Source organism: Poromitra crassiceps (genome assembly GCF_964638095.1).
Source record: "Poromitra crassiceps genome assembly, chromosome: 11".
Taxonomy (NCBI): Eukaryota; Metazoa; Chordata; class Actinopteri; order Beryciformes; family Melamphaidae; genus Poromitra; species Poromitra crassiceps.
In genome coordinates, this window is record NC_139643.1 from 14276318 (window position 1) to 14290196 (window position 13879).

At 44.7% G+C, this 13879-nt stretch overlaps 1 pseudogene across 1 annotated transcript; it reads right to left on the reverse strand.

The window, feature by feature from the left end:
* Nucleotides 1–11787: 11787 nt before the first annotated feature.
* Nucleotides 11788–13548, reverse strand: LOC310784846 (mannosyl-oligosaccharide 1,2-alpha-mannosidase IA pseudogene; annotated as a pseudogene). The gene has a single exon. The product of its transcript is annotated as a mannosyl-oligosaccharide 1,2-alpha-mannosidase IA pseudogene (transcript).
* Between the last annotated feature and the right edge of the window lie 331 nt (nucleotides 13549–13879).

Consider the following 13879-nt stretch of genomic DNA (forward strand, 5'->3'; position numbering starts at 1 on the left):
ACCTTTTCTGTGTCATGTTTGGTTCCGGAGATGGGATACATAATGCTTATGGTGTAAAGTAAAATGGCTACCACGAGGCGTCTTTGTGATGCCTCCACTGAAAATGTTCAGAGCCACACACAAGTACGCAAAGTTTCATGCTTTTATGAAAGAGTGAGCACTTCACCTACAATTTGGCATGTATTGCATCTGGACTATAGGCCTGTAGTGATTTTTATCCCGTGTCCATTTATAAAGTGTATATATAGATTATATATATATACACACATACGTATATATATATATATATATATATACATACGTGTGTGAAGGCAGAAGTTCTGTTATTGTTAATCACATATGAATAATTCCATCCATAATTTGTTGCTGTAATTTATTTTTCTTTTCCTAACTGATTTCTATCTTCTTCCTGTCATGAAAAATGGATGCAGGAGTTGAATCCACATAAGATTTTGATGCTTCGTCAGCACAACATTCTCTGGTTTCACTGTGACAGAAATAGGGCAGCATCTCTTCAAGGCAGTTTTGTTGCAGCAGCCAGTCACCCTCTCTTTCTGCTCCCCACAACTTGTGAGCTATTGGGGTGATGAGGAAGCAATCCACCCAGAGCCGGCCTGTGGGGTGCTCTCTCACTTTCCCCAGGAATGCAGAGACAGCCATGCAGAAGCCTCACGTAGCCTTTGCCAGGCCTTCCCCTTCAAGATGGACGTCAGGCCTCCAAATGACACTCCTTACTATAGCTCCTCCACACCGGTTCAATTCATCAGTTGTTCTTGAGCGAAGCACCACAGATGACCATCGCTGTGGATCACTCCACCTGAGCAGGCCAGCGATCACGTACAGCTGCATGTCAAACGTTATTCTGCACAAACTGAGTGGCCATGGCATGAGTCGTGTGAAGATCACAACGATCGCTCCCAACTAGGATAGGGGGCGGATGCGCTCTCCAGGCCGACTGCGGGGCAGTGCGGTTAGCTGGGTCCTCAGAAGCGGCAGCTGACCTCTGGAACTGTATGACTTCCTCATAGGTAGTGACCATGCCATGCTCATTTAGGTTCTGAACCAGCTCAGAGCTGCCCATCCTTATGGTGGAGCTTTCCAGCTCCTACTGATGTGCTGCTGGATGCATTGAACGAGTGTAAGTGATGGTTTACTCACTTCCTTCATTGGACACTATTGGAGACAAGCTTGAGGAGGGCTGGGCTTATGTCTTGAACCACCTTGTCATATTCACGGGAGGATATGCAATGTATTAAGCATATTGTAACCTTAAAGGGCTAGTTCAGATTTTTTTACGTGGGTTTTTTAGGTACTTCTCGATAGTCAGTGGCCTAGGGGGAAATTTTAGTTGCCCAACACGCATTGGCTCAGATACCTACAAGTTAGACATGTTCGATCCAAGTTTCGTGACTGAAGTTCTCCCAAATGAACATGATTTTTTTGATGTTTTATTGAGTCCCCCTGACTCCAGGCATATTATTTCTAGATTTGTGTATCTGTTTGGCGGGTGTGACTGAGAGGATTAGAGAGGCATGGCAGGAGGAACTTGGTGTTGAATTGTCTGAAATGATATGGGACAGGAGTCTGTCTGTGATCCAACTCTGCTCAATCAACAGCAGACACCAGCTGATCCAATTTAAAGTCACTCACTGACTTCACTATTCTAAGGGCCCTATCTTCCCAACGGCGGTAATTTTGCGTTGGCGCCCGTTTTGCGCTGGAATAGCGCTGCGCAAAGCCCTAATTGTGGGCGTGTCGGGCCGCTGCGCTTCACGTCATCTCAGCGCAAACGCCGATAGGCGTGTTGATGCCCATAAGGATTCACCACAAGTTGAGATCACTCCCCTTAAAAGCCACAGCATCACCGCCTGCACATCTGTGACAGGCAGCAGCTTCTTTCTTGCTCAGTGCAATCAGAGTGACAGAGTGAGAGAGAGAGAGAAAAGAGAGAGGGAGAGGGGGGAGAGAATTGGAGGATGAACCAGTTTGGATTCGTAACGAAAATTGATGCTTTTGTAATTAGTAGCCTTTTAATTAGTTGTTTCGCTCATATAGGCTATAACATACACAGTTAAAAATATTTGTTTTTTTAATAGGGTAGCCTATGGATGAGTGAGATTTTAATTCTAGCCTATTTCAATAGCCTATACCAGAATTGTCCACTCGGGTTAAGCTATTGTTGCATGGTGCAATGGTGCAGGGAGAGTTACTGTATACTATCAATGGTTACTGTATAGCCTACTGGCCGGTGTTGTGTCAGAAAGTGATTTGATGCCAGGCGTAGTGGGGTTGTTTGCGCTAAGACCAGCTATTTGCTGGCGTTAAAATTGAGAGCACCCAAGGCCTCTTTTTCTAACACATTGCGCTGGAACGCCTATTTTGGAACGGGCAACACCCAAACCTCTCTTTGCGCTCGGCACATACCGACGGTATCTTCCCCACAGCGCTAAATGACATTTGCGCGAGACACATGATAGGCTAGAGGCCCACGGCGTGACCATCCCTGCGCTTGAACGTTCGTTAATCGGCGCTCTGTCTCTCCACATAAAGACAACCTCGCTCGACCACATAAACACAGAAGACAGCAAAACACAATGTCCTATCACTAAAATACACACAGGGCGCAGCGTCTCTCAACATAAACACACTGCCACACTATTATATGGGCCAGAAGTGATCGTTTTGAGGGGAAACATTTGTATAAATATCATCTTTTTTTAATAAATTGCTGCATTATTAAGAGACCAGTTGTTAGAATTGGCCGAGCCTGCGGGGAAAGAGTGCACCTATCGTAGCGGAGGCAACTTGATTCCATAAAAAAAATCCATTTCCCACCCGTGCTTGTTTACTTGGACAAGGACAGTAGTCTGAGTAAATAGCATAAATCAAGCTATAACCATAGCTCGACTGTGCATGTAAACGTACTGAGATGAGTGATACAGCAGCTTTTTGACAAAAAAATTTTTTTCGTCAAAGTGTTGAGCTGACTGAATTATCCAAGTAGCCCACAATCTGTTTTGGATGGCCCATCTTGTCAGCAGTGAGCGTGTGGGTGGCACTTCTCCCACACGAGTAAAGCCGTGAGAAAACACAGCCGTGTGTGTATGTGTGTGTGTGTGTGTCTGTGAGAGAGACATGTGTATTTCTAATGACTTTGTCAGCGTGTGGTGAATTTCCACATGTGGAAATTAGGGCTGCAACTAACATTCATTTTCTTTATCGATGAATCAAACAATAATTGTTTTCATTAATCATATAGAAAATATCAAAAATAATGCCCGTCACAAGTGATTCTTACAGTTTATTAATTTTTTCCCCTTTTTTTTTATATGAAACCAAGAAAAGCAGCAAATCGTAGCATCTGTAAAGCTGCAAATCTTGAGTATTTTTAATTGACACATGACTAAAATGATTGACTGATTATTGCCTCACAGCAAGAAGGTCCCTGGGTTAGATTCCCACATGGGACAGTGATCTATAATCTCTTGTCCTGGATTTGTTTGAAACAGTCACTGAAGAACTAAATCTAGGAAATGAAAATAAATAAACTGACTCCCTTCAAGCTTCCAATCAGTTTTGGTGCAGCACAAAGTCCTTCATCACTTGTGTTAGTGGTAGAGAGTGGACTTGGATCAGACGATGTGTGCCCAGCACTTGGCGGATCCGGATCCGACACACGTGGGTCAGACTGCGAGGACATCTCTTGGCCTCCAGAAAGACCCTGAGAGCCTGAGGATCCACCCATTCCTCCAGCTGTGCCTGTTATGTGGTCACCAGGGCCGGGTCTGCGCCGTGGTCCAGCAGCTGGACGAAGGCCATGTTCCACCAGCACCATCTTCAGCAGGAGAGAAGCCACATCACGGGTCACAACGCCAGCGCAGGGGCGTATGCAGAAATTGAATTATAGGTGGGCCTGGATCAAATTGGGTGGGCCTGGATAGGAAGGGGTGCAGATGCCCGGCCAAAGGCCGGGCCCACTCGGGTGGCCGGCCGAAGGCCGGCCGCCCGAAAAATTTGACGTGTTATTTTACTAAAAATAATGCATTTGACCATCATTTCAAGTAGAATGATACCACCCAAGCAAGAATATTTCAAGTGTTTCAAGTGCTTTACTGAAATATTTGGACCATATAATGATAATACAATTATCTCAACCTTAAAAGGTTACATATAGGTGCCAAATGTTGCATACATGAATGCTTATACTTGTGTGTATACTGTTACTTTATACAGAAATTAGAACCACTGATCCATATACTGCTGTGAGTTTAAAAAATAACAACACTGAGGCTGCTTCAAGTTTGAACAAGATGCCCTCTGGTTTATTTATCCACAGAGAGAACAAAATTCCTAGATGTCATGAAGTTGTCATGCATTAGACTCTGGAGATGATGTGCCCTGCGTTTTTACAAAAGTAACAAAACCATTGGCTAGCAATGCAGCAGCAAGTTTGCCTCTAGAAAACAACCAATTAAAAAAAAAAAAAAAAAAATTTGGGGTGGGCCAGGGCAGGAAGTGGGTGGGCCTGTGCCTACCCAGGCCCACCCGTAGATACGCCCCTGCGCCAGCGGCCTGGAGCAGCAGGCGGAAGCAGTCCGGGTGGTTGTGTTTAGCACTGATGTAGAGAGGAGACCTCTTGAGGGTGTCTATGTCAACAGGAACAGCAGCACAGCACCTGATGAGTTCCTGCAAGATCTCCAGGCTTCCATCCTTGGCAGCCTTGTAGACCGGGGTGTAATAGCCGCGTGTTTTTCTGTTAGGGTCGGCCCCGGCTTTCAGGAGGATCTGGACACAGTCCAGGTGAATGTAGTGCACGGCATAGGCGAGAGGCGTGTAGTCAACCGCATTATCTGCTAGGTCTACCTGTGCTCCCTGTGTGATCAAGTAGTCCACACAGGCAGCGTGACCCCGCCAGGCTGCCACCATCAGAGGGCTCCAAAACCCATAAATACACTACTCTGCATCTGCCTTCTGAAGTGGTCTTCCTGCAGCAGGTTCCTCAGTTTGTCCAGGGCCCCGTTCCAATACCCATACTTCCATACTATTTAGTAGGCAAAAAAAGATTTAGTATGTCCCAATACATAGTATGTCAGATGCAGTATGCCAAGAGTACCAGGATGTTGTACTACATCAGCTCCTATTTCGGAGTATGCATCGATGCATGCTTCACCAGCCAATCTTCCCCACAATCCTTTGCGCAGCAGGAAGTTATGTCTTCTTCTTCTTCTTCTAATGTTTTATGGCGCTTGGCAAACAACTTTTTGTGCATTACCGCCACCTACTGGAGTTACGTCGCACTGACTGAGCTGCATGTTCATGAATGAGATAATTCACTTTAAGAAAGCCTTGAAATATGTTAAAACCAAACAAGCATGGTGTGTACCAAAACATGCATATCTTGATTCCTGTTTAGAACTCTGACTTAATGTTTTTGCTTTATTTATTTTATTTTGTTTATTTGATTGTCTGTTCCAATTTTGTAAATGTTTAGTCTGAATTTTTTGTATAATGTACTGTTTGTTACTGCCAGACTTTGTTTATTGAATAAAAAAATAAAAATAAAAAATAAATAAAAAAAAACTCAAATGTGGCGCTGCGGACGTCGGCGGAAGTGAGCAAGAGGTCGGAGTTCAGGAAGCTCACGTGATGACAGATGTAGTGTGTCCCAATAGTATGCATTTTGCATGCATGCTACACACTACAATCCATACTTTGTGAGGGCAGCGGCAGTACATACTACAAGAAAGAAGTACAAGTATGGGTATTGGAACGGGGCCCAGGTCTCCTGCCCAGGCGGCTTTATGGAGCTGCCTGTCGACATGCCCTTCTAGAACAGCCATTCCTTCAGATCTGTCACTGTACCACACCGACTTGTATGCCGTGTCTCAAACAGAAGGCATTATCAGTGTTGCCAGGTAGGAAATGTTGAATTCTCGTACCTGAGGGGCAAAATTATCGTTTTTGGAGGGAAATTAGCATACGCGAGCAGCGGCTTCTTCTTCTTGTGGCTTTCTGGCAGACTGGATGCGTTGCGTCTTCCACCACTTATATAGCCTCAGCCAGAAATGATTTATGACATCAGTGATGACATCACAATTGCTTGAGTGACATCACTGTGACATCACAATTGCTCAAGTGAAATCACTGATGACATCACAATCCCGATTTATGACATCACTGATGATGTCTCAAACAGACACAGCCCGCAAAATCCTGACTGACCGTGCATTCCATTGCACTCGGAATTTCGGAAAAAATGACCTCCGACAGGAAAAAGTGCAATGGAACGGTCATTCAAGACAGAATTCCGATTCGGAAACGGGCAGCATCCACTAAGCCCGAGTTTGCCGAGAAAGACACTCTCACTCTCACAATCAACATGGTGGCGCACAAATAGACACACACAATGATAAGTAAGCAGTTACTTTTTCACAAATGTTTCACTTTATGTAGTGTTTGTGTTATGAAGCAACTTCTAGTTGCCATTTCGATTCCCACACAGTTGATTTGTGCTTGACAGAAGCATGCTAGCCGTCCATGTTTGTATTTTTCTGCACAATTGCACTCAAACGCATTTAGAGCGGAACACGGAAATACTGCGTCAGAACTTCTGACACCCAACTTTCAATTGAAGGCACCATCACCCCCGCCTGCCCACTTAGGCAATTTTAATGATGATGATGAGGATGATTTTAAATCTCATCATCATCATTCCTTCATCATCATCATCATCATCAGTATATAAATGGGAGCTCAGGCTCTGTCTGTTTGTTTGTTTCTCTGTTTGTTTGTTTCTCTGTCCCACTGGGATGTCATCTGTGATGTCATGAATCCCACTGTGTAGAAAAAATAAAGCTCGCACACTGCAAAGGCTCCAGTTAGGTGTTTTTATTTGACACCGGTGGGTAACGTTTCGGGCAGCCTGCCCTTCCTCAGACAGTGTGACATAGGACGACGCCATCTTTAAATACATGCATGGAACAGTCACATGACGCAGTCAAGTGGGTCAACTCGGTCATGTGACAGGAAAAGCTTGGATGAAGAAAGTTACATACAAATACAATTATACATTGTGATCAAAAGTGAAATTAGCACAGTTATTATGGTATATTGGCTATACTCCCAACTTTTATGTGGACAGAACCAAGTCTGACCACAGAGAGAAAAAACTTCAACATTAAGGGGATTATTTCATGTAAATCCAGTAATGTGATCTACATGCTAAAATGCCCCTGCGGCCTGATGTACATAGGTAAAACCTCCAGACCTCTGAAGAACAGAATCTCAGAGCATAGAAGCAATATCAGGAACCATGATCCCAAGAGCCCTGTTGCTAACCACTTCAATCATATGCACCATTCTGTTGCCTCTCTCAGCTACACTGGGATTGAGCATGTGCAACTCCCACGAAGGGGGGGTGACATTAACAATCTTCTTCTAAGACGCGAGCTCTTCTGGATTTACACTCTGGACACTCTGGCGCCGAGGAGCCTCAATGAGGAAATGGACATTCGTCCTTTCCTATAACTGAACTTTTTTGTGTGTTGCATTTGAATGGTCTCTCTCGTTTCTCTCTTTTTAACTTTAAGTACTTCAAGCAATCGTGGTCCTGCGTTTTTTGCCATTGTTACACCGAGTTCAAGACATATAGAGGCGCCTCTCTAGCGTACCCACACCTTATGACGGCCCGCCAGCCTGACGGTGGTGTTGGGCCGCACTATTGAGCTTTCCTCCTATTACTGTATGTACATATAGTCACACATATAATGTATATATATCTCCTTCACATATGCAGATCTCGCATTCAGGCATTAATACCACTTTGGAACTCATTCAAATTAGCAGTACAATGCATATGTGAGTTGTCCTGCTTTATCTGCTATTTATAATATATTATCTGTATTGTTCCATTTCTATTTTTGTATACTGTCATCCTGGGCACCTCTAGTGGATGCCCAGGCCCATTTTGTGGGAGATGTGTTGTTTTCTCTGTGGTCAGACTTGGTTCTGTCCACATAAAAGTTGGGAGTATAGCCAATATACCATAACTGTGCTAATTTCACTTTTGATCACAATGTATAATTGTATTTGTATGTAACTTTCTTCATCCAAGCTTTTCCTGTCACATGACCGAGTTGACCCACTTGACTGCGTCATGTGACTGTTCCATGCATGTATTTAAAGATGGCGTCGTCCTATGTCACACTGTCTGAGGAAGGGCAGGCTGCCCGAAACGTAACCAGGTTTTGGATTGTGCGTGTCTCGCCTTTTTTCATGAATCCCACTGTGACATCATCAGTGATGTCATAAATCCCACTGTGACATCATCAGTGATGTCATAAATCCCACTTTGACGTTTCAGGCCTTCGGCCTTCTTCAGCGTGTTGCTGTGTCAGGCGGAGATGACGTTATCTTTGATAATGGAACTTTTGTATTGTGTATTGCTTGGTTCTTGAATTCTTTATATATTGTAACTGAATTTTCATATTTCGTTTATTGAAAGTACTTCCGCTCTCAGTGTAATTAAACGTCATCTCCGCCTGACACAGCAACACGCTGAAGAAGGCCGTTAGGCTGAAACGTCCGTGTGCTGTAACTGGTGTTGCTGGAATATACTCAACGAAAGAACATTTTTGTGTGCTGGCTCTCTTTCTCCTACTAGTACCTCCTGTGCCGTGCACCGAAACTTTGAAAACACCGGTGAGTGTGCTCGCTGCTGGCTTATGCCAGTTTGTTTGAACATAAATCCCACTTTGACATCATCAGTGATGTCATAAATCTGACATCATCAGTGATGCTGATGATGATGGCTGCTCATTGGCCACACAGCAGCCGAGCTGCGGGCGAGGAATCGAGTGCTCCCTAGTTTTTTAAATCACAACAGAACATTCAACTTTCCCTTTTAAATTAGGTGCTTTTTACTTTTAAAGTACATTTTACGCCAGTAAGTACTTCCACTGAGGTAAAGGAACAGCAAAATAATAATACTTCGTTCTATAGCACACAGAGAGGAAGCAAATTGTTGCATTTTTGATCAACTGTCATATATCATGTTATTTATGAGGGCTTTAAAACATCAATGAGAGATGAATAGATCTGGGGGCTGGGGCTTTTTTTTTTTTTTTTTAATATCGAGGTCATGACCCCGGTGTCCTCAATGGTAGCTAGGGGCCTGGCCATGTGTGTTTATGTTTTGAATATAGTCTGGCCCTGTGGTTTATAACGCTGCTGCTACTCTTGGCAGTGCACGTTTGTAGCCAATAGGGAAATCTAAAGACTCATGAGAATTGATCAAGGGCGATAGAAAAACAGGGTCTGCATTACATTGAACTTTAATTCAGCTCATTGTAACACAAGAGTGACATGTATTTGAATTTAAATATAAATCAGAAGAAACAAGGTGATGAGATTTAGAATGAAAATAAAAAATACACATTCATATGTCTGTTGTTGAATATTGCGACAGAGTCAAGGGGGAACCAAAATTGAGAGAACATATTGTATTGCAGTGATTATATTTTATTTGGCTAAAACATTCTTCTGTAGATAAAACTTCTTGGTGCTAAGACAATAACATTGTCTCAGGAACTTTTGATCTTCAAAATCTACAGTTACATCTTCCCATGAGCAAAGTTTTCAAAATTCTAAATACCATGCTCTGATTGCATTTTATTTAGCCAAAACCTTCTTCTGTTTGGCTCCTTTACTGTGCGTGCAATAGGCTACGTAGGCCTAAATAACATTCAATGTAATAAAATATAATAAAGTATTATCTCACACATAACCTTTTGGTTCTATATGCTGCCATCTGCCATCTCATGCTTGTTGATTTAATGATTGTTTTGCACCTGCTGCTCAGCAGCAACTAACTGCATAGTCATTTAATAAAGTGTCAATGGAAGTAGCCTTTCCCTCCCCTTTTCTTTTGCTGCATCATGACGACTGAATGAAATATATTCGGCTCGTTTGAGATGACTTCTGACTCGCCTGGGAAGCAGGCGAGAGCAGCCGAGTGCAGTCAGCCAATCAGAGGCAGAGAGGGGCGGGTCATGCCTGCGCCTAGCCTTCGCCATCATGGGGAAAAAAATATCGCATTCGGGGGAATGGTGGGACATGCCCTCGCCATTCTGGGAAAACACACACACACACACACTTATGATGATGTCATCAGTGATGTCACTTGAGCAATTCTGCATTGTGACATAACTGATGATGTCATCAGTGATGGCATCAGTGTTGTGATGATGTCATCAGTGCCCAGAGGACTGGAGGGTCGCACTTAAGTCACACACACAGTGACTTCAGACTTGAGACTTTTTGTGTGTATTAACATTAAGGAAAGGTCTGTTAATAATAATGTCAACTAATCAATGCTGATGCTGTATGCTAATAGATAGAGTGCAGATAATACAGTAGCCTAAATGCTTTGAAACCCTTCGTTTTAGCTATGCAGTGTTAAGCAGACTGGATGGCCTGCAGCAGATGATAGAACACTCATCCATAAGAGACTTGAGACTTGACTTGGACTTGTTTATTTCAAATTGTTTTTATTCGTTTTTAAACAATACAAACAAGAAAAAACAAAACTCGTAGAAGACAGACAATACAAAATAGGTGCAAGGTTGCATGATGTCATACATGTATACAATCTCCTGAATAATTGTGATGCAATGACAACCAAGTGTAAAAAATAAAAAATAAATAAAACCAAAATAATAGAGACAAGGAAAGAACAAGAGGGGGGTGGGAAGAGGGTAGGGTAGAGGTGTTGGGGGCTACTAATCTAAAGTTCGTGCGTTAAATTCCTTATCATAATAATCTAAGAAGGGGCGCCAAGTAATTTCAAACTTTTCCAGAGAACCCTGGACTGTGCATCTGACTTTTTCTAGTTTAAGAAATGACATTACCTCCTGAATCCAGCGTGAGTGTGATGGAGGTGTGGGTGATTTCCAGCTAAAAAGAATAAGCCGGCGAGCTAGTAATGTTGAAAAGGCCATTAGATCTGATTGATGTCTGGATATCCCACTGTTGCTAGGGGCAACCCCAAATATTGCAGTAATTGGATCTGTGTCAATCTGTTTTTGACATATATATGAGAATGTATTAAAAATGTCTGACCAGAATGTGAACAATTTTGGGGAAGTCCAAAACGTGTGGCCTAGAGTACCCGGAAACTGATGGCATCTGATGCAATTTGGGTCTGAGCCAGGATATATCCGGGCCAGTTTGGCTTTACAAAGGTGTAAGCGGTGGAGTATCTTAAACTGTACCACACCATGTCTGATACAGACAGAAGATTTATGTATTTTACTGATAGCATTTTTCCAGATTTCGTCAGAGAGCTCTGTGTCCAAGTCTTCCTCCCACTGTACTTTCAGGTGGTGCAGCGAATAGTCTTCCATTTCTTGAATCATACAATATAAATTTGATACGCAGCCTGGTAAATAGGGATTAAGTTGACTTTGTTTGTGACCAAAGACTTGAGACTTGACTTGGACTCGTGAGCATCTCTGTCAGTGCCTGGCCACGACCCATTGCTGTGCAGCAGCTATAATTTCCCCTTGAGTTTATAGACAGACTTGATGGAACATTGTTATTGACACTGCTTATTCAGCTTCCAAATACATGTTTTTATACTATTCTCTGCTCCTTTGATGCTGCCCTCTCCACTTCTCTGCTCTCCACTTACTAGATAGATTGCTCTGGGGGTGTGTTGTCTGGACCATGAGGAAGAGGCGAAGAGCGTTCCCACGCAATGATCGCTCTGGGAACCCTGTTCCCAAGCGTTCAACCCCATTTCCGCCACTGCTTGTCCTGTGTCCCTCCATCCTGCAGGCAGCTCTTGCGGACAATAGGCAGCGGGTGGGCTTCTGTGTTGAAGACCCAGTCCTCCAATGGCAGAAGGTCATCGTCAGAGAAGAGCAGGTACAGATACTTGAGTGTCTCTGCGAGGAAGAAGCTCTGCTGCATGTTATCGTGGCTGACTGCTGTGGCGTAGACGTCGTCGATCCCAGAGAAGCCAGAGTCCACTCGGCAGTGCCGCTCCAGGGCCTCGACAGCCTCCCAGCCCCACTCCCGGTACTTGGAGTCATGGGTCAGTCGCCACATGTACATGTAGCTCTCGACCACCTCTGGCCGCAGGATGTAAGACGGGCCCGCCCACCGGCCAGTGGCTTCCTCTCCGTCGTAAAATTGGAACACCTCCGGGCCCAGTTTGGTGGCTGAGCGAGTGTAGCTCTCGTGGCACGTGTGTGTGATCTCGGCAGCCAGGTCCAGGTAGTGCTGCCTCTTCTCTGGTGCTCCGTCGTCAGCCCCGATGCCAATCATGCCTCCGGAGAAGCAGGCCAGGTGGCCCATCTTGTGATCCAGGGCCACGTGGCCCATGTGCTCCCCGCCTCCCTCAGCCAGGTAGGTGAGACCACCGGGTGAACGCTGCACCAGGTTGGCCTCAATCGCCTCCAGCGCACTGTAGTACATCTTCTTTGCGTCCTCGTCCGTCTTGTCTGACATCAGATATGATTTGATCAGATACTCGTAGAAGCTATCCCCCTGGCCGCCAATGGAAACATGATGTACGAGCCAGTTGCCACTGACTGCACTGACGAAGATAGGGTACAGACCATGGGGCTTTTCAATCTTGTTCAGCAGTTTCCTGATGTTCATCACCTTCTCTGTATAGATGGGATTGCCGGAGAGCTCGGTCAGGTGGACAAATTCCAGGTGGAGGGTCCCAAACTCAGCCAGGATGCTTCTCTCGGATGAACTGAAACTGGTGCCAGTCAGCAGGTTGATGCCTCCTCGGGGGATCCCTGTGGGCGTGTTGAAGGCAGGCAGCAGCCTCTCTCCCAGCTCCAACGCTCTCCTCCTGAACAGCTCCTCTCCTGTCAGGTAGTACGCCGACAGCAAGCCTCCCACGTAACGGATGTTCACCTCAAAGAGTGATGCCTCGACATTCGAGTTGAGGTCCAGAACGTCCAGGCTGGTCTGCACCCACTCCTTGGCATCGTTATATTCCTCAGTCAGTCCCATGATGTACAGCGTGTCCAGAGAGTCGATGATGGAGGCTCCTCTCAGACCACCAAACATGTAGCCAATATGCCCATTCCTCGTCAAAGGACGCAGTTCGTTCTCCCCCCAGGCATAGCGCTTGTAGTTGTCCCAGGCAAACTTCATCATCTCCTTGACTTTGTCCCGGCGCTCCTGGGTGGTCGGGTCTTGGGGCTTGCCGTGCTCGGTGCCCAGTGGCTCTTTGAGCAGACACCTTTTGAATGTGTTGTAATTGAAAGTATCCGAGTTGGCACCGTTGGGGGGCCTTTTTAAGTGCTCCTTGGCGTCATTCTCAGAGCTGGAGCCGACCATGACTGGCTGGCTGTCCGTCTTGGATAGAAAAATCTGTTTTAGTCGGACGGAGTCGGGCAAAAAGAACAGGGCCCAAAAACACAGCACTACCAATCCCGAGAGAAACAGCAGAAACATGAATTTCTGGGACAGGCGAAACCGCAGACGCATGCCCGATACCGACACACCGGGCAACCTTCGGAAAACCATTGAAAATTATTTCTGGAAATGTTGCCTTGCAGTGTTTTGTGTGAGACCATACTGTGGACTGACAGTCTCTCCTCTCTACTGAGCAGCTTACTTCTTTATGGTTTATTATTTTTATTTATGACATCATAATTGCTCGAGTGACATCACTGATAACATCATCACTGATTGACATCAAAGTTGCCAGTCTTTCTTTCTTTCTTTCTTTCTTTCTTTCTTTCTTTCTTTCTTTCTTTCTTTCTTTCTTTCTTTCTTTCTTTCTTTCTTTTTTTTCTTTCTGTCTCAGACTGTGAAGCTCAGGTTGCCCAGGTGTTTGGACTCTTCTATCAGAGTT